Source organism: Sinocyclocheilus rhinocerous, unplaced genomic scaffold, assembly GCF_001515625.1.
Source record: "Sinocyclocheilus rhinocerous isolate Xijiao unplaced genomic scaffold, SAMN03320098_v1.1 scaffold993, whole genome shotgun sequence".
Classification (NCBI taxonomy): Eukaryota; Metazoa; Chordata; class Actinopteri; order Cypriniformes; family Cyprinidae; genus Sinocyclocheilus; species Sinocyclocheilus rhinocerous.
In genome coordinates this window covers 1,366,305-1,385,381 of record NW_015639771.1, presented here as the reverse complement: position 1 = coordinate 1,385,381, position 19,077 = coordinate 1,366,305, and the positions used below count along the sequence as shown (strand labels likewise).

The following is a 19,077-nucleotide window of genomic DNA, read 5'->3' as shown; positions in this document are numbered from 1 at the left end:
GTCGGAAGGAGGGACTTTGTAGAAAACGAAGCGTTTGAGAGAGGCGGGTTAGTGAGTTTGCCACAATATTATGATTTGAAGCATGACAATATTATGAAAATGATTCAATACCTTTTTTTCTCAAAAATCTGAGAGGCATGTGACGCAGTTGACTCTAAAATGATCATTGTCTTCCAAATTGCTGGATTCACATTCTCATGTTTTTGGTAGCAACACAAAAACGCCTCTGAAGTCGCTCTTGCATTTTAGTGTGCTTTTAGCGTGTTTGCCACCATCCCAGCTGGAGTGCAGTTTTCCCGTTCCGTGTTACCATGACATTATCAACAAGAACAAACTTTGGGCTTGTGACAGTCATCCTCCGCCAGTGTTTGCTAAAGATAAGTGAAAGAGCCACAGGTCTTCAGATGCCTCGACAACACACGCCAAAGGGAAAATAAAGAGAAGGACCTCTGGCCAGCAATTGTCTGTTTGGAATGTAGATTCGTTCCCCTCTCTGCAAACACTTTCCACGCCAGAGCACTACGTGAAAGCGCTCCCTCGTGCTATGTTTTGTTTTAACTTGATTATCAAAAGAAAACCACCCTTCCATGGCCATCGGGCTGCATTGTCCTAGCTGTTTGTCATATTTTTCCAGGCCGAAACAAATTCAATTGGAAATCTAATTCTGTTTGTGAGGGGAGCTGATTAGCAGGGCAGCGTTTCACTGGGGACAGTTTATAGTGTGGTAATGGAATGACATGTATAAATTGTCGTCTGACAGAGATTAAGTGAACCGGAGCACAGTAAACATCGTCGTCACGTCTCCTTTCGGTTTATACACTTCACCTTGCTCTAGAAGTTTAAGTCTCTTGGTTTAGTGATTGTGTGTAGAACAGGGGCAGAAATTAACTGAAATTTGCCCCCTGGAGATGATTTGCAGGGGCTGATTAGCAGGGCAGCGTTTCACTGGGGACAGTTTATAGTGTGGTAATGGAATGACATGTATAAATTGTCGTCTGACAGAGATTAAGTGAACCGGAGCACAGTAAACATCGTCGTCACGTCTCCTTTTGGTTTATACACTTCACCTTGCTCTAGAAGTTTAAGTCTCTTGGTTTAGTGATTGTGTGTGTAGAACAGGGGCAGAAATTAACTGAAATTTGCCCCCTGGAGTTGATTTGCAGGGGCATGTTTTACCTTAATTAGAGACATTTTTAGGATTACTGTATCTTTGTTGTCTTTTATGTCAAATACTTAAATTTAACCAGTTACTTCAGTCAATCAGAATACTATAGACTGTTACCAATAAAATGTCATTAACAACAACAAAATCCATCTTTACACTGCAGAGGTGGAACAGAAGCTGCCTCTGACATGGCATTTATGTTTATTTTCACAGGCTGTTTAATGCTGCTCAAAGTTGCATGTATTTGCACAACGAATGCATAATGTAAATTAGGGCTGCACGATAAATCGCATGCGATATTTAATGCGCATCTTGCCAGTAAAGCCGGTTCTGTAATCAGCGGTAAATCTCCATCATGTGCGTGCTTTCACATGGAACAGCAATTACTATACAGAGCCATTGTTCACTGACTAGCTGCGCAAAACATGCGCAAAATATGATCGTGGTTTTGCTCAGCTTGTCAGTGAACAACTGTGTACGCACGTGATGGAGATTTACCGCTGATTACAGAACCGGCTTTACTGGCAAGATGCGCATTAAATATCACATGCGATTTATCGTGCAGCCCTAATGTAAATAGCCTACTGTACAGAAAGTATATAAATTATAAAAATAAAAAAACATAACCCAAGTACAGGTTAGGCCTGCAATATTATGACAAAAATCATTATTGTTTATTATTGCTTTTGTTATTGTAATAATGATTAAGATTTTTGTGTTTGGGGAAATGGCGCATAATATTCTGACTACACTGACAAAATAAGCTAAGAACCATTAATGAGTTAGTTTATATTGTTTTACGCATTAGAAAATCAAGACTTGCATTGGTTATTTTAGAAACATGAAAAAAAAACTGTTAAACAAAATGGAAATAATATGCATAAAACAAGCAAAAAAACATTCCACATCACTGAAGCGGTCCATGACTTCAGTCTAGCAAGAGTTATGCACTCTCACAAAAACTCCCGTTGCAATCACTGAATCTGTCTACACTGCAAAATTAATCTTTTACATTGTATTTGCAGTTTGTGCGTGTGCTGAACAAAACTCCGATATTTTCAGTGGTGATTGGCCTTTGCATTCATAAATTCAACAGAAACTTGTGTAATTTGGTTATAATACTCAGCGCTGCAAAGAAAAAAAAATGTGTAAAAAGAAATCTGATGCCGTGTGAGGAGATCTAAATGTAATGCCGCAATCAACACTTTTCATTTACAGTACGTTCATGTTTCACTTTAATCGCGACAACCATAATAGAACTATACAGGGGCATTTTTTTGCCCCCTTGTCTTAAATTTTGTTCTTTTTGGTGGCATTTTTGCCCCAAACCCCTGTTAATTTCTGACCCTGGTATAGAACCAAGCGGTTGTACCTCAAGGTTACGCCAAGGCCGCAGAATGTTCTCCCAGGCATTGCGTGTGCTTCCCCAGCACTAATTCTGCAAGGACCCGGTGTTCCTTATTCAGAACGATGGGATAGAGAGATATGCATTTTTTTTTTGTCCGTGGCTGCGCGATATTAACCTCAGCTCTAATTCCCTGTGTCAGCTGTGGGCAGGGATAGCGAGGCGTGATAACTTAATGCGCCAGCCCCGGATCCTGCTGACTCAAGCACAGCATGTGTTTTTCTGCGCCTTTCCTTGCTCAGGGCAACGCTTCAGAAATCTAAACAAGATGTATGCGTTGCCTCCGTCCCGTGTGCACTCCTAAATAGTTTGTCACTGCCACTTTAAAATTGGATGTGAATTGTGCTCCTGGGAAGGTGGCTGAGATGAAAACTCATCTGGATGTAAACATGTGGCAGGCAGTTAAGTGTGATAGGTGTGTTGGTGGTTAATTAGCAGAGGATAGCGACTGAGACTGTGTTTGCGTGTGTGTTATCGTGGCCTCGGCCTCATGCCTTTTGTTTATCTGGCACACGGTCAGGCTGCAGCTGCGTCGGCCCGAGCCGATGTGTGTGTGCTCACATCTGCCTGCTCCTCTCCCGCTAATCAGAGCAGATTACACTCCGCAATTAGTCTCCCTACAGTTCATCACACCACGCCAAGACCAGAGCTCTCATCACCTCAAAATCAGCCACACTTGGCAGCAAAAGGCGACTGCCGAATGTATAAGATCTCAAGCAAACTCTTAGCCTGCGGAGCAAGGAAAGAGAGAGATCTTAGGAAAGGTAACTCTCGTTCCCCTGTCTTCTCTTGCCAGCGACATATTCTACATCTGTTATCCGTGCTTGCTGTTTATGCTCGAATATGTGTTTATGGAGGGGAGGTTTATACGCCTGTGTGTCCTCCGCTCTTGACAGGGCCCGTTAATCTGTCTAGATCAAATAAAAGTCGTCGGAGATGATAAATCCTGCTTGAGACCATCAGCTTGAGACCCCAAGCTTTGCCGTTGCTAGGCAACTGTGTCAGAGGAGCATTGTCAGATTGCGTGGCTCCACTTTTCCGCCAAAGCTTTGGCAGAAGGTACAAACACCTGATTCCCTCAGATTAGGCAGCCTTTAAGGAAGTGTGTGCCTGCCACTGATCAAACTCTGGCTCCCGCTGATGAGCGCATGAGTGAGGCAGAGAGAGATTGAGAAGAACAGGATATGTATATTCTGATTTCCTCTGTCTCCTGCCCAGGTTTGAGAAGGATTCATGCTTTCTGTAGATTTATGTCTCTGCTAGATTCAGGACATGAAAAAAGTCTCTGAAAGTTTCTGACATAAGTCTCTTATGCTAAGCAAGGCTGCATATATTTGACCAGAAATACAGTAAAAATAGTGAAATATTACAATTTCAAATAACAGTTTTCTAATAGATTTTAAAATGTAAATTATTCCTGTGACGACAAAGCTGAATTTTCAGCAGCCATTACACCAGTCTGATTTTTCAGAAATCATTCTAATATGCTGATTTGTTGCTCACGAAATGTTTCTTATTATCGTCAATGCTGAAAAAAGTTGGCTGCTTAATTTTTTTTTTTTGAAACCATAATACATTTTTCAGGATTCTTTGAGGAATAGAAAGTTCAAAGGACATAATTTATTTGAAATATAAATATTTTATTAACATTATAAATGTCTTTACTGACACTTTTGATCAATGATGGAGACACTCAACATTTAAAGGCTGAGATACACTCTAAATTATTGAGATGGGAAGAAATAAGGAATTTCAGATATTCATTCATTCAAATGATTTCAGCTTATTAATAATTTAATCGATTGTTATTTTGTCCTTGATGTAGTTTCAGTAGTGGTGTTGTGCCACTGTCAGAATATTTTAATAAGTTGTTCCACATTGGCGGCATGCTGGGAAACTGGAGTACTGCCTCCAGCATTGCAAACATCACAGTAGGACTGTATTAAGGTAAATGTGTGCAATTATTGCTGTTTTTCAGTTAATTTTGCTGCCATACATTGGACTATGTAAACTGAGTTAGTGTATCATAAACTTGTGTAATCTCACTCGTTCTCTCTACATTCACCTTTTATGAAGGTTTTTAAACAGTTCTTTTCAGAAGAACATCTGGAGTATCAGTTAACCCATTTCTCAGTCTTTTTTGAAAAACATATCTGTAAAGGCAGAATGCAATGTTCAGTCTGAATAGATATATTCTAAAATGCACAGATAAGATTATTTTCCATGAGAACCTACGGGTGAGGGACTTGAGTTGAGCGTTGAATTATCAGTATCATGGATTGTCTGTTCATGACATAGCAGCTGTTTTCTATCATTCCTGCATTCATGAAGAGTCTGTGTTTTGCAAATGACAGCTGCGTTCATTTGTATTTTCACCTGGGTCAAATTTTAGTTTGCGCCACGGGCACAATTTCCATTTAATAATGCCACAATGCTAAAAAAAAAATGGGGGAAAAACTGTTGACACAAGTATTTACAATTTAATGGTGTTCACCTTTGCATATGTTCTGTTTAATTGAGGAATAAATAATTTGCAACCATTTAACCTTAACTGCAAATCAAATGCAATGAATAATATTTTAATTATGCTGCGCCAGCACTACCGGCGTGTGAGTATTTGTGCGTGCACGTTTATGCGTGTGTGATTTTGACTGCCTAAATTTAGTGCTGCAGAGAGCAGCTGTTTTACTCACCTCATTAAGGGCTGCATCCTTTTCAGATGAACCGTGCAGCTCATGCTAAAATCAGCCATCAATGCACATGCAGCACTGCTTTTACACACACAAAAATATATATGCTTATACTTAAGGTGACCTCACATAGACTGTATCATTTTAAAAGACTACATGAACTCCAAAATGTACTGTTTCTATATATAACAGTTTGAGATCATTAAGATTTTTTAAAAAATAAATTAATAATTTTATTCTAATTATACATGTGTGAAATATGCATGTGTGAAGTATGAATACAGTTTTTTTTTTACAACATCAGCCATGTTGTTGTTGCCAATGATGACTCCTCTCCTGTAGCCTTATGGGATAGTAAAGTGGATACTAGGAATTTTTTCTCCTACTGTTTTTTGCATACTGTAAAGTCAGAGGCATATTCAGATACAAGGACACCTTTTGGCAATATTAGCTTTAAAAATGACATGATTTCCCTCTTTCATTAGCCTTTTTAAAGTCTTTTCACATATATTTTTGAGGACATTTTCATACATTTGCGCTTTACAAGCATTGTGAAAGACAAGCACATAAACAAAATGACCTCTTTCTCAAGGCTGCTTGACAACATAATAGATCTTGGTTTATATGAAACGTGAATGAATGTGGAGTGATCATGTTTTAAAGAAGAGCAGGTCAAATGAGCAGGAGAGCTTAAGAATCTCGCTCACATGCTCCCACTGACCCCGCTATCACTGAGACGGCTTTGTTTAGCGCTGATATGGAACCTCTTCCTCTGGTTCTAACTGTACCATGAGCTTAATTCAGGAGTGCCGCCTGCCACAATGATGAATGATAGCTTATCTCCGTGACCACAGTTGACCTCTGGGACATATTCAGCTGGAGTGTAAGGGTCAGGGTTTGTCGACATTGTGGGGGCCGGCGAATGACCCAATAAAGAAAATGGCTCAATAAAGATACTAAATATGTCTTAAAGTAAATGCAAAGAGGTTTTTGCGAGGACTTGGTTTAGGTTTACAGGATAGAAAATCTCATTAGCTCAGTTGGAAAGTGCTCAGCATGATTGAAAGGTGTAGGTATTTCTATTTATCATAACTATTTTACATTAACATTTATGTTTTGTTTCTGTTTATGTCCCAGGAGGATGCTGGGTGATTAGAGGTGGATCCTGAGGTACAAGAGATGGTATTATCATCGGTACGTGAATGAATGTTTCTGATCCAGGCTTGGTGATTAAAGATAAAGACTGCTTTACAACCTCATCTAACAGGATTTCTGCGGAAAGTCGGGAATCTCTCTCCTGGGTCATGGTGTGCCCCGTGTGTGAGGGATAGAGAGTTGTGTCCTACACTGAACTGTGATTTACTGACTTGATGGTCTCTCTCTCTCCCTCGAAGGACTTCAACATCACCTTGGTCTTCTCTCAGTCCAGTGCTCGCTCCGATAACATCAGTCTCCACTAAGGGAGGCTTATCACTGAGCCAGGCCTGCCATTGTGTTTATGGCTGTGCTTTGAATCAGTGAGACCCCTCTAATATATATCTGCAGGGCTCGTAAAGGAACTGGTGTATAGCTTTTATTGACTCCTCTGGAAGACATTGGAGATGTAGATCAAAAGGAATGTGCTCTGAAATGCTTGCGGTCGGGGACGAATATACTTTCATTTAAGAACGAGCGGTTTGCATGCTGTCTTCCCCTTTGAGTAGTAAATGTAGAAAAAGGACGCTGTGTCTGTGCGGTTGCTGTTTGTTTTAGAGTCAATTGCTTTGCTCCGAAACCTAGTGAGGCAGCATATTAAGGCGAAGTTTGTTCCAAAAACGTAGTGCTTCCTAAATTAACTTGTTTTAGCCAAGTTCTAATGCTGCAGCGCATGTAACGTTCACAGAGGATGCAATCCCAGAATGCATTGCAACAAGTTCAGTGGAGAAAATACCGTATTAGCCCGTAAAAAAAATAATAATGAACTTACATTTTATTCAGTACTGAAAAGTATCTGTACAAATATTTCTGTGTAATTTAAAAATTTATTGTTTTTTTACACTATTTTTTATGTACTCTTATGCTTATGAGGCCATGTCTCAAATGGCACATTTGATCTGTACTTGCAGTCTTTACTTATTTCTATTTACATAACATTTACAAAAAATATATTTTTTATGTTTTTCAAATTAATATATTAATATTTTTTATTTATACATTTGGTTTATATTTATATTTTTATTCATATTTGACATTTTTTGCTCCTTTTTGCTTTTTATTTATAAAACAGTTGAGTGTAGACAGAAAAGTAGGAATGCAAGAGGAGGAGTGAGTTCGGAAACCAGTGTTATTTTATAATATATAGTTTTTAATTTATTTTTAATTAGCTTTTGATTTTTATATTTTATATTTTCGTTTCAATTTTAGTTTATTATTTAGTAATTTTATTGTGTGTTTTGTCACTTTTTTTTGTTTTTGTAAAACATCTTTTAATTTTTATTTATTTATGTTTTTCAGTTAGTAAGTTTAGTAGTTGGGCTTAAATTTATTTCAGTTATTTGCCAAGACATTCTAATTTTCATCTACTTTAGGTTTTTCATCTAATATTTATTTTTGTTTCAATTTTAGTTTATTATTTAGTAATTTTATTGTGTGTTTTGTCACTTTTTTTTGTTTTTGTAAAACATCTTTTAATTTTAATTTATTTATTTATGTTTTTCAGTTAGTAAGTTTAGTAGTTGGGCTTAAATTTATTTCAGTTATTTGCCAAGGCATTCTAATTTTCATCTACTTTAGGTTTTTCATCTAATATTTATTTTTGTTAATTAAAATAAAGCTTATTTTAATAGTTTTAGTTAATGATAACACTAATCTGGACATGACCCAGGCCATTAGCATTAGTTTGCCAAACCCTATTGAAATTGAGTCTTCCATGAGTTTTTTTTTTAATGTAACAAATAGTTGCCAAACCCTTTTGAAATTGAGTTTTCCTTTTTTTTTTTTTTTTTTTTTTGGTTGACGCCTTTGTAGACCATTCCAAATGAGTCACAAGTTTTTAGAATGCTGACTTAAAAGGCAGTATGCATTGAGGCAGCTCACTAGGGTTTGGAAGAGTACGTATGTCTCTGTTTATGGCGTACTGTATAGCCGCTGCTCTTACTCCCTCTCTCTCTCTCTCGGTCGGTAATAAATGCTCCCGCTGCAGGCTCCCAGAGGTAGTCAGACTGGAACAATTATAATCTTCCCAGTGCACCCGAGACCGCGGCCCCACCTGCATGTAACACCATTAATTGCATTGTTACGTGTTATTGTATCGAATGGCACTGCCGTCTTGAGTGCTGTTTACTAATGAAACGCATTGCGCAGCGAGACAGTTTGTGCCCGTTTATCGTGGCTATTAAACCTAAAGCAGCCATACTCTGATCCCTCCCTCCTTTTGGGATTGAAGAAGAAGAAAGAAAGAAAAACTACAACTGAAGAGTTCCCGTGAGGCGCACCTTCATTAGGAGCCTGTTAGAGCGGCCTGAGTGAACAGGAAGAAGTTTCCTTTCCCCTACCTGCACATACCCTCAGAAAATGAAGTTCTTCAGTGGTTCATTGCAGCACCTTAACTTTAGCAAAGAACCCTTTTCTTGTTTGGAACCAGATTTTTGCTGTATAGTAAGATTGTCGTGGTACTACAGTTTCAGTAGTCAATACTGGTGAAATTTTACGATTTTCAGTACCACAGTGGAAACAAATATTCTGTTCAATTTAATTCACATATATACAATAAGTAGCATTTCAAAGAAGCTTTACAGATTGTTTTCTTGTTTCTAATTGTTTCTGCAATTGAGAGTAATCTGTTATTGAAGGTGACTGTGCAAAAGGTGACAAAAGTAATATCCATATGACAGAAATGAAAAAGCAATGAAGCAATGAGCACATGTTGTGAATATGCTATTGAGCAAACTTTTTATTTAAAATGTTAATATTATTTTAATATTAACATTAAATTTCAAATATTAAGTAATCAAATTTATGTAACTATTTAAATGTAACTACTTTATTTATTGTATTATTATTTATTTATTTACTTTATTATTATGCATAGTCTTCACTGCATGATCGCTAGATATAATACAATATTGATTTGATATGACAGATAAGCAAGCTGTACATTTTATTAAATTTTTCTTTAGGCCATACTTTGTATTCATGTGTGATTTTTTTTTTCAGCCCAAGATGTAATTATTTTTTATTTAATTGCATTTTAATCAGGTAACTGACTGTCTGTTCATCAATATTCTGACAATACTTTTTGATCAAATAATGCATTTTAATGTTGCAAGTTTTGGTCACTTGATATCCAGAACTTTTGATATCCATGTAAAAGGTGCTTGAGTTAGCTGTTTGTGCGGATATAAATTCTTGATGCTATATTTAAAAATTTTTTTTCATATAAGTATTTTGGATTCTGGAGTCTATATAGCACCAGTACATAGATAGCTTTCTTAAAAAAAAAAAAAGAATACGAAGTTCGTTTAGGAGCTTAAAACATTATTCAGTGGCATCGGGCTAGTGAAACCCTTTTTGTTTCTAAACTTTTTTATTTTTTGTAGGTCTGTCTAAACTTGGTATCCGATTGTGGCCTGCTGATCACACTCTAAAAAATGCTGGGTTGTTTCAACCCAACTTTGGGTCAAATATGGACTAACCCAACTGTTGGGTTAAATTTTTACATTAAATTTTTAACCCAAAAGTTGGGTTAGTCCATATTTGACCCAAAGTTGGGTTGAAACAACCCAGCATTTTTTAGAGTGCAGCTGAATTGAGTGGTTTGGGTGAGCAGTGTCTTAATTTTCATTAAGTGCCCTCTCCCCTTGAGGCCCTGCATCCTTGGACTCAGCTGCTAACTGGGTTTCCCTTGTCACCGATACACAGGCAAATTCAATTTCCTGTCTCCCGGGTGTTCTCCACAAGCCCTGAGTTCACGCTCGCAACAACAGGGACTTACTCCATCATACTGCAGCCCCAGGTTGAGCGTGGTGACTAGGATACAGTTACCCATCATCCTCCCAAGTTTCCTGTTGAGATATGCCTGTACATGTGTTTGAGAGTTGTGCGGACGTTTTTCTCTGCTCGCACCTCTGTCATTGGGATTAGATTAGCCTGTTCTCTCTTGCCTGGATGCTTTGCTGTATTAGCTGAGCCCCAGCAGGGCAGTGGCATTCATGGGGAGATGGCCGGTTTCTACAATAGAGATAAAGCTGCTGGATTTCAAATCACACTATGCTCACTGACCTTCTGTGAAATGTTAAACCTCAGCCCAGCTCGACCGCCGCGCAAGCATCACGGCGAAGATATAAACCTATGGGAGAAGAATTCTGAGGGAATTTGAATGTCAAGGTGTGTGTCTATGGTTTAAAAGCTCCATGGTAGCCGGGTCCATTTGATTTGCGGTGTGATAAAACCGGGCTTTGCGGTGTAGCGGGTCATATGCATCAACGCAGCAGCTCTGTCAGATTCGCTATCGTCGAATGCGGTTCATCTCTGCTGGGTTGGGAGCGGCAGCCATTCTGATTGTATCACCGTATGTCCCCTCCGGCCCCATGCAGGCCTGTCCTGGGTGGTGGTTGCTTAATGGTTGAAGATCATAACTGCTATCAGAAAGGTCCCTGGTTTAATTCAAAGTAGAAGCTGAAATCATAATCCTGCTATGTTACAGTTTGGTCATTGCCCTGCATGGGTTTCCAGTTGCTGATGTTGTTGGTGCTGATATATATGTGTGTGTATATGTAAATCTAAAATTGTACATATTTTATTATGCATTTTATAAAAATATTACATAAATTTACATTCATTTAAAAATTTATTAATTTATTAAAACATTAATTTAATAATTCATGTTTTAAATATTTATTTTTAGATTTACATTATAAATACACATTACCATATGTATTTTCTTCTCATTTATATAGGATGGCGGGCCACTGGTCCCCTGAAGTGCCGTGGGCCAAAGAAGATGAGCTGCTGCTGCATAGCTGCCGGGAACATATTTCGGGGCTTGATGTTGCAGGGCGGGGCCATGGTGGGGGATTTTTGACAAAATCCTAATATTAAACTGCCCAAACTCTTATAGAATAACATACACATGAAGACAGAGTTATATGCGAACCAATATATATTTGTACTTTTGTGATTTTAGTTCAAGAATTTTTTCTTTAATATTTCTATTATGTAAGGGGATTTTACTAAATATTAACATCGCTGATACGCGAAATTTTTGGTCAGTGCACTTTGGTGAATTCTCTCATTAGAAACAACAAAGTGCAGATGTACATGCTATGTAAAAAAGAGATTAATTCATCATACACTGCAGACAACATCACTGATTATAACTTAGAGCTTTTTTAGAGTGCTTACACTCACGCTAGACTGAATTCAGTGATATTCTTTGATAATGTAAATGTTCTTTGCTCGCTGTATAATTTGTTCGTTGTTTGAATAATCGTGGACATGCGGCGTTATAATTAAACTTAAAATGTCCTTTTATTAAACGTGATCAGGTTACAAATACAAATTCAGTCTTATTAAAATATTTTGTCATAATATGGTAGCCTACATGCCTAAAACGTTATGATGTGCGTAGTTAATAGTTTACATTAGGCTACAGTGGTTTGAGTGCGTTTGTTATTAAATTAAAGATATGTGCTTATGTGATTGACGGTGGCCGTCTTGAGAAGCGAGAAAGCTTCGGAAAACGGCTCATAAAAAGGACGAGGACGTGAATGGTTTTTACAAGTCGGAATGTAAAATTACGGTAATATCGCGTGAACATTTCACATGAAATTCTGTCTGTGTGAGGGGGAGATGTAGGGACGCCCAAGAAAATTACAACCGGTGTAGGCTATATATTTCTGGTCAGTTTCGGGGTCTGAATACTTTCCGTACCCACTGTATATATACATTTATAAATATAAATGTTTGCAAAAATATCAATTCAAAAATATCATATTCTTTATATATATATCATATACTATACTTATACTGTATATACTATACTATAGTATATATAGTAAAAGTATACTATACTATACTACTATATACTATACTTATAATATATATATAATATTATACTTTTTTATATATTCTTTAAAATGAAATTTTATATATTCTTTAAAAAGAAATTTTTGATCGTTACTAATTTCTAACTAGCTGTCTCATAGCCTGGGTATCCAGTATACCACTGGATCGTGACCCAAGCACAAAGAAAAAGTCCAGTGCTGTTTATAGCAAGGCTGACCGGAGTTCTGAACCCTGCTGTCAGAATTGTAGTGGTGGAGGCTGCATTGCTTCATGAGGGGGTTGGTAGATGTGATTGAGATCCATTAAGCATGATTACATTATAGATATAAATCCACGGCTGAACACAGCTTTGTACTTGTATGGAGATCCATTACAGCATTTATTCAGAGCTCTTGTTCAATTTGTACCTTTCTTTGCCTCTGATGTATCCAATAAGGGAATCTGGAAGAAAAAAGAATGAAGCCGTTATAGTAATAAGCTGAGATGTGGTGGAAATCGGACAGTTTTAATGAGGTCCCAGATTCTGATGAAAAGAGAAATGGTGGTGATCCTCTGGGGTTCATGGGTGAAAGAATTAAGACAGCTTGTCACTCTGTCCCAGCCATCCTCTCGTTACCAGAGTAACGGACGCCCATGTGCCTGGAAGTAACCGTGGTGACACAGTTGCTGCTGCAGCCTGACTGAAGCTCTCCTCGTGTGCAGCAGCCCAGCCAGAGCTGAAACGAGCAGGAATTGGAGTTTCTATCTCCACAGAACAGTGATAATCTACCCTAATGACCTCTGTGGGGAAAATATATGCAGCCTCTGACACTATCAAGTCTTTGTTTTTGCTTTAATGAGCTCTCAGCTACTAGGTAGAACATTCATGGTAATCTGCTTATTGGGCACTGTGAGAGAAAACAGTTTTAGAATATCATATCTTAAATCCAGCTTTATGTGCTTAAATTAGAACAGGACAATTTAGATACTACTGAAATGGCAGAATTAACTAAGGGTACTTACTTGTTGACCGTATTTTTGTTCTAGTAAATAACCTTGTTAGAATTCAAACAGAATGGCTAAGGAGGGGGGAAAAGGAGCATTCGAGACTAAATGTAGCGATTCTACTGACTTAACTACATTTTTCAGGAGCATGATAGTAGATCAGTTGTTTTCAAAATACTAGCCTTTCCAAGAGTCTTTTTCTTTACAAGTAGTAGCAGTGTAGCGCAACCACAAAGCTACATTGCTGTTTTCAGTGTCGCATTGTAATTTGCATGTGGTTTTACTGCCGAGCAAGTTAGGTCAGTAATCAGACGCGCTCTCATATGTGGCACTGGAAAATCTGATTCATTCTAGTAAATCGGTTCATTTGGAGAGTTCATGTAAATGAACTGATTAAAAAAAAGTTCACAGATTTAAGAATCTGCATAGTATCATAGGTCTTCTATTTATAAAGGAATGATTATATTTAGTTAAATGTTGCTTTTCATGGCTATGTTTTCAACTGTTTAGTTAATTTTTATATTTCATTTATATTTAGTCTGAATTTAAGTTTTTTGAGATTTTTTTATTCATTAAAAAATTCTATTTACCTGCCAATAATTTTAATCTAATTAAATTACATTTGTAAATATTATTTATTGTGTAATATAATATAATATCTTATATTTTAAAATATTTATTTTTTATATTTTATATGATAAATTATAATACACATTATAAATATTAAGTAAAAAAAATGAAGAAAAATGCATGCCTTATATATACATATACATATATATAATGTAAAATACATAATCTATAAAAATACATTACACATACACAGAAAAAATACACATTTAGTTTTTTGTAGATAGTGTTTTTAAATATGTAAATACATTCTTCACAACTTTTATTTTAGAAATTTTAAATGGCTAATTAGTCTCTTTTAGAATTTCTTTTTGTCAGTAACTTGACTGTACTGTGACTACTTTAGGTTGACAAGCTATAGTTTCAAAGTAGCTTCCACAGCACTGAAAAGGGGATTCTATTCAGCCAGAACTTCATTAATATACCAGATGTGTTCAGATACAGTTTAAGATATTGTCTGCTCTCACCTCTTTCACAGAAGGTAAAATGAAGCCTTGCTCTGGGGCGGATAAGAGAGGCAGTGATAAGATAAGACAGTGTCTTGAGCTACATATTTTCAAAGTTGTCTAGTCTGTGTCTCAAGACATGTTTTTAAAAGTTGAAATATTTTTAACTGACATGAGATTGTCAAACATTCACCCGAATATTGTTAAACAAACCTGAACTTGTATTAAACCTTGAACATTCCTGGTCAAGAATGAAAGAAAAGTTATGCTCAGACCAGCATTTCATAATGAAATTGTTCACAGACTGTCTGTGCACAAGGATTTTTGGCTTTGAATAAGTACACTTGGGTAGATTACCCTTACCAAAAAGTAGTATACTTCAAGTTTATTTTAGTAAGTAATGTCATTTTAAGTATATTTCTGAGAAGTACATAAAGCCAATTTCTGAGAAGTACATAAAAAGTAGACTAAAAGTATACTTTCCTATTTTTAGTTTAAAAGAAGTATACTAATAGCACACTTGAATAAACTTCTTTTTCGTAAGGGTAATCAAAAGAGTGGTTATAAATCATTACTGCAAGTACTAACCCACGATAACCGCGTTAAAGCTGTGGAAACTCTTGCTCAATACTTTGCTTTGGGCATAACAATACTGTGAGCAGAGCTGCACAGACCAGCTGTAATTAAAAGCTGTAGTTTCAGATGGGATAAAAAAGCTCGCTGCAACTTTTGTAATGTTTTTTCATGCCAAGATTAAAGGCCTTTGATTATTTCTTGTGTAATCGGGGCTATTTGAATGCCGAGTGGTTGTTTTGTGTCTGCTTAGTCGAGGCTTTGAGTTAGACGTGGTTTTCGCTTTGAGCCGTATGAAATCTCTACCTGCCACTTCTCTGTTGTGGAGTGATAAGAGAACTGCTCTAAAAACAGGCTGAGTGCAGCTATTTACTGCCACTGCAGCAGAGAGAATGTGACCTTTCACCTCTCCTTCGTTCCTCGAGTATTGACAGCACATGACTTTTTTTGTTCGAGCCGAGAGCAAAAGTCTGGATTTGTTTTCATAGCGTCGAACATGTGGATTACCTGCTTCAGGAAAATGCCAGGAGTCCTCCAGCTAAGTCATCTTCTGTTTGTTTTTCTCATGTAAATGACATTTCTTGTCTCTGTTTTCATTGAAACATGTCTCTGCAGCTCATAGGAGCTCACGGGCCTGCGTCCAATCAGACACACCGGGGGGCGGGGCTTCTCCAGTCAGGTTAGTAGGGCATTGCATGTGATTCCACAGGAGGAGGGGTTTCCAGAGGTCACACCCTTTGAGAGAATTCTTACAGGTAAACACTCCAGGCAGATGAGTCCAGGCTTGCCGGGACTTTGACGTAGGCTGTGGAGTGTTTATGCCCTCAAAAGAGAGCTATTACGTACTTCGGAGTACCTCGGAAATATGGGTACCGTGGTGTGAGATTACATATAAATGTGTTTCTATCTAAAGGGAAGGAAAATGTTTGTCACAAGAGCTGAGAGAAGCCTAGACCAAGCTTATGAATGAAATCTCAGAGCAGGTACAGAGTTTATTTTTACTTTCTCAAAGGCCCATTTATGTGTCAGGTTGCTATTAAGTGTGATGGGAGTAAGGAAATAGGAGTCTTGTGGGATGGATGGCAATTGTTTTGATGTAAAGCTGAAGTTCTTGTCAGAGTATCCTTAAATATGATTATTTATTGCAGTGTAGTCTTTTTTTCTGTTTTTTAACACATTTACCCTCAAGCAGTAAAACAAACTCTTCTAGGAAACTGCACTCATTTAAACCCCATTGTCTAGTTCATAACCAGGTTGGCATGAAAACAGAAGACGATTGGGGAGCTTTTGACTTAATCCAATATGCAGGCACTTAGCAACTCCATAACAACGGGCTAAAAACACTCAGAACACCTTAGCAACATCCTGGCAACCACTCAAGAATTATGAACGAGTTGCATTTTCTTCTGACATTGTAAAAATCTAGTTTAGTCTAATTTGAATCATTTGTTGAGAATGTGGCATATTAGAAGTCGAGTTGCACATAAAGTTTACTTTTTCTTGTTTTTTGTGGCTGAGTGACTCAGTGAGCGATTTATTACCAGCATGAATAGACTCATTACTTGTTCTTCACCCACTTTAAATGAGTTTTGTGCTTGTTTTAACGCAGCTCTCCCAATCAAGCGAGCAAAACAGTGACAGTTTGGCAGTCGCCCGGCTTGTAATATCAGGACGTCCGCGTCTGCGTGTTGAATACAAGATCTCTCTTGGCACTCGTGTATGTGGTTAATAGTCAGATGTTAAGATGGGTGATGAGGGAACAAAGTGCTGTTCTTTGTCATTGTGCTGTCTTTGTTATGTCACTCATACTGGGATGTAAATGAACAAAGCTGATTATAGAATATTGTTATGCATTTTAACACATGGCAGACACGGCGGACGTTAATTTATTCAAGCCCCAACGGCCGGTCGCTTGCATATGCAGATGTACTGTATATGACTATATTAAACACAAATTGCATGTATGCATGCATTTAATCACTGATTTGTGATGAGGCTGCCAAACAAATGTTGATTTAGACAGGCAGATGGTATTTGGGCTCTGATCAGAGCATCGTGCCTAATTATCTGTAGCTTTAACCCACCCTCTGTGATCTGGCTTTCTGCTGTCATCTGGACGCACGACTGGGGCACATTATTTGCAGCTATTTGCCAGTGAAACACGATCCCGCAGAAACAAACCTGAACCTGGACATCGAGCATAATGTGCCATTCACAACAATAACTCATGTGGGAACCAGTATACATGCTTTTCTTTTATTTTGGGCCCAGTCATTGTTCCATTTTAGTGCAGATGGCCTTAACGGCCAGTGTGAAAGTTTTCATTTTTGAGGCTATTCTAAGAGCAAAGTGTTATAAATTTGCTTCCTATATTTCAGTTCATGTTCAAATGTCACGTAGCTGTTGCTGCATAGTGCAAGAGTTTCAAAGTCACCCTCAAAGAAAAGCTCTCACATTTTGAGCTAAATGAATTAGCAAAATTCTGTGTATGAAAATGTTAACATGACAGCTAATTTGAAGCAAATTTGATCTAAAATAAACCAGGATGGAAGCGAAAAGGGAATTCATATCATCACACTTCCTTGTCATGTGATACTCAGAAGTATTTAGCAAAAACTTTCTTTGAAGTCGAAAATAATGGTCAAGAATGATGTTTCGGGTCTCTCGGGACACAATTGGCAGTTGCCAGCAAATTAGGCCTAAACAGAGCCCTGTGTTGTCATGGCAACAGTGCAATTAAATTACTTTACTGTCAGCTGTAATATAATTTTCCTGTGCAGCGGCTCACGGGACCGGAGCGCCCCATCGGAGGCTGAGTGAGATGAGCGCTCCTCATTGGAAAGATGCAGTACATTGATTTTTCATGAATGATTTTAGTGTCCGCGTTGCATTTCAATGTGTGGATGGCTGGTTTGAACAAGAGGCGATTTCGTTCCACTTCAAGATGCTGCTCTCTCCACAGCGCTCAAGTATAATCTTTAAGTATTTCTCTTTTTCTGAATGACAAGCAGTGTAAAGTAGAGGTCTCGTTGTTTAAAAAAAAACAATCTGCCTTTTGAAGAAGGGTAGCAGAGTTTGGTTTTTATATGTTTTCATAGAATTATTTTTGGCAGTATCATGTTTAAATGTTTGATGGTGACTTTCTAGTAATTGCTTTTGCAGATGGACCGGGTGTGTAGAGCGAGAGAGCGAGACAGTAGAGACAGCACCACACAAATTGATCTTTGTGACAGATCACGGGGAAGGTCGCAGTCTGTTTTTCTGGTGTCATGTTCGGAGTATTTGATTCAGTGATTGACATGCCCCTATAATATCTTTCCCCTCTGTCACACCCACTTCTTTATGGGTTATTGTATTGAAATAGATAGTCAGCAATTTTTAGATTAGTAATACTATGGCTGTCATTTTATTTTAAAACTCAGGGAAAGTCACAAATGAGCTGGCTGCGGTGACATCTTAAAATGGCGAAGATTTAGATTAATATGCATAAATATTGAATCAGATTTTTATTCTTTTACTGTTTTGATAAATGCCCAATGTAGATCTGTATAAGCTCATTTAAAACCGAAATTATCATCATTTAGAATCAAAATGTCAAAAAACATTTTCGACAGCACTTTCAATAGCATGAGGAAGCAATCATTCTGCCTTAAAGGGGTCATATGATGCGATTTCATTTTTTCCTTTCTCTTTAGAGTGTTACAAGCTCTTGGTGCATAAAGAAGATCTGTAAAGTTGCAAAGACTAAAGTCTCAAATCCAAAGAGATATTCTTTATAAAAGTTAAGAGTTAGCCACACCTACGTTTTGTAAAAATCGACGCGTTTCAAAAAGGCGGGGCATAGAGGAGAAACAATAATGTACAGTATGAAATAAATAATGTGTTTTTTTAACTTTAAACCGCATAAACACATTTCATTACACCAAATACACAAAATAATGTTCTTTTTAGCAGCATCATATGACCCCTTTAATTCAAGTGCTCCAATGAACTTGTGACATTTAATTTGTTTCCTTCATTTGTACATCTGCCAATGTCATTCCTGGGATTTTGTGGGTCAGTGGATAAAGGTATGGATCAGCAATTAAATATTAAGTATGATTTGTTGGTTTAATTGTAATGTTTATGGGTTTTAATCCACAG

At 37.4% G+C, this 19,077-nt stretch overlaps 1 protein-coding gene across 3 annotated transcripts in view; it reads left to right on the top strand.

Annotated features, from left to right (window-relative positions):
* LOC107751738 (forkhead box protein N3-like) overlaps window positions 1-19,077 on the top strand; it is a 104,899-nt gene that overhangs the window by 8,540 nt on the left and 77,282 nt on the right. Inside the window, exon 2 of one of the 3 annotated variants that reach the window (XM_016567495.1) lies at window positions 6,398-6,454. The exons of 1 other annotated variant lie outside the window; for it this stretch is intronic. The gene's annotated coding sequence lies outside the window, so the exon portion shown is untranslated. Of the gene's footprint in view, window positions 1-6,397; window positions 6,455-15,727; window positions 15,918-19,077 lie in introns of those variants that run through there. One more of the 3 variants, XM_016567494.1, reaches the window with a different exon arrangement.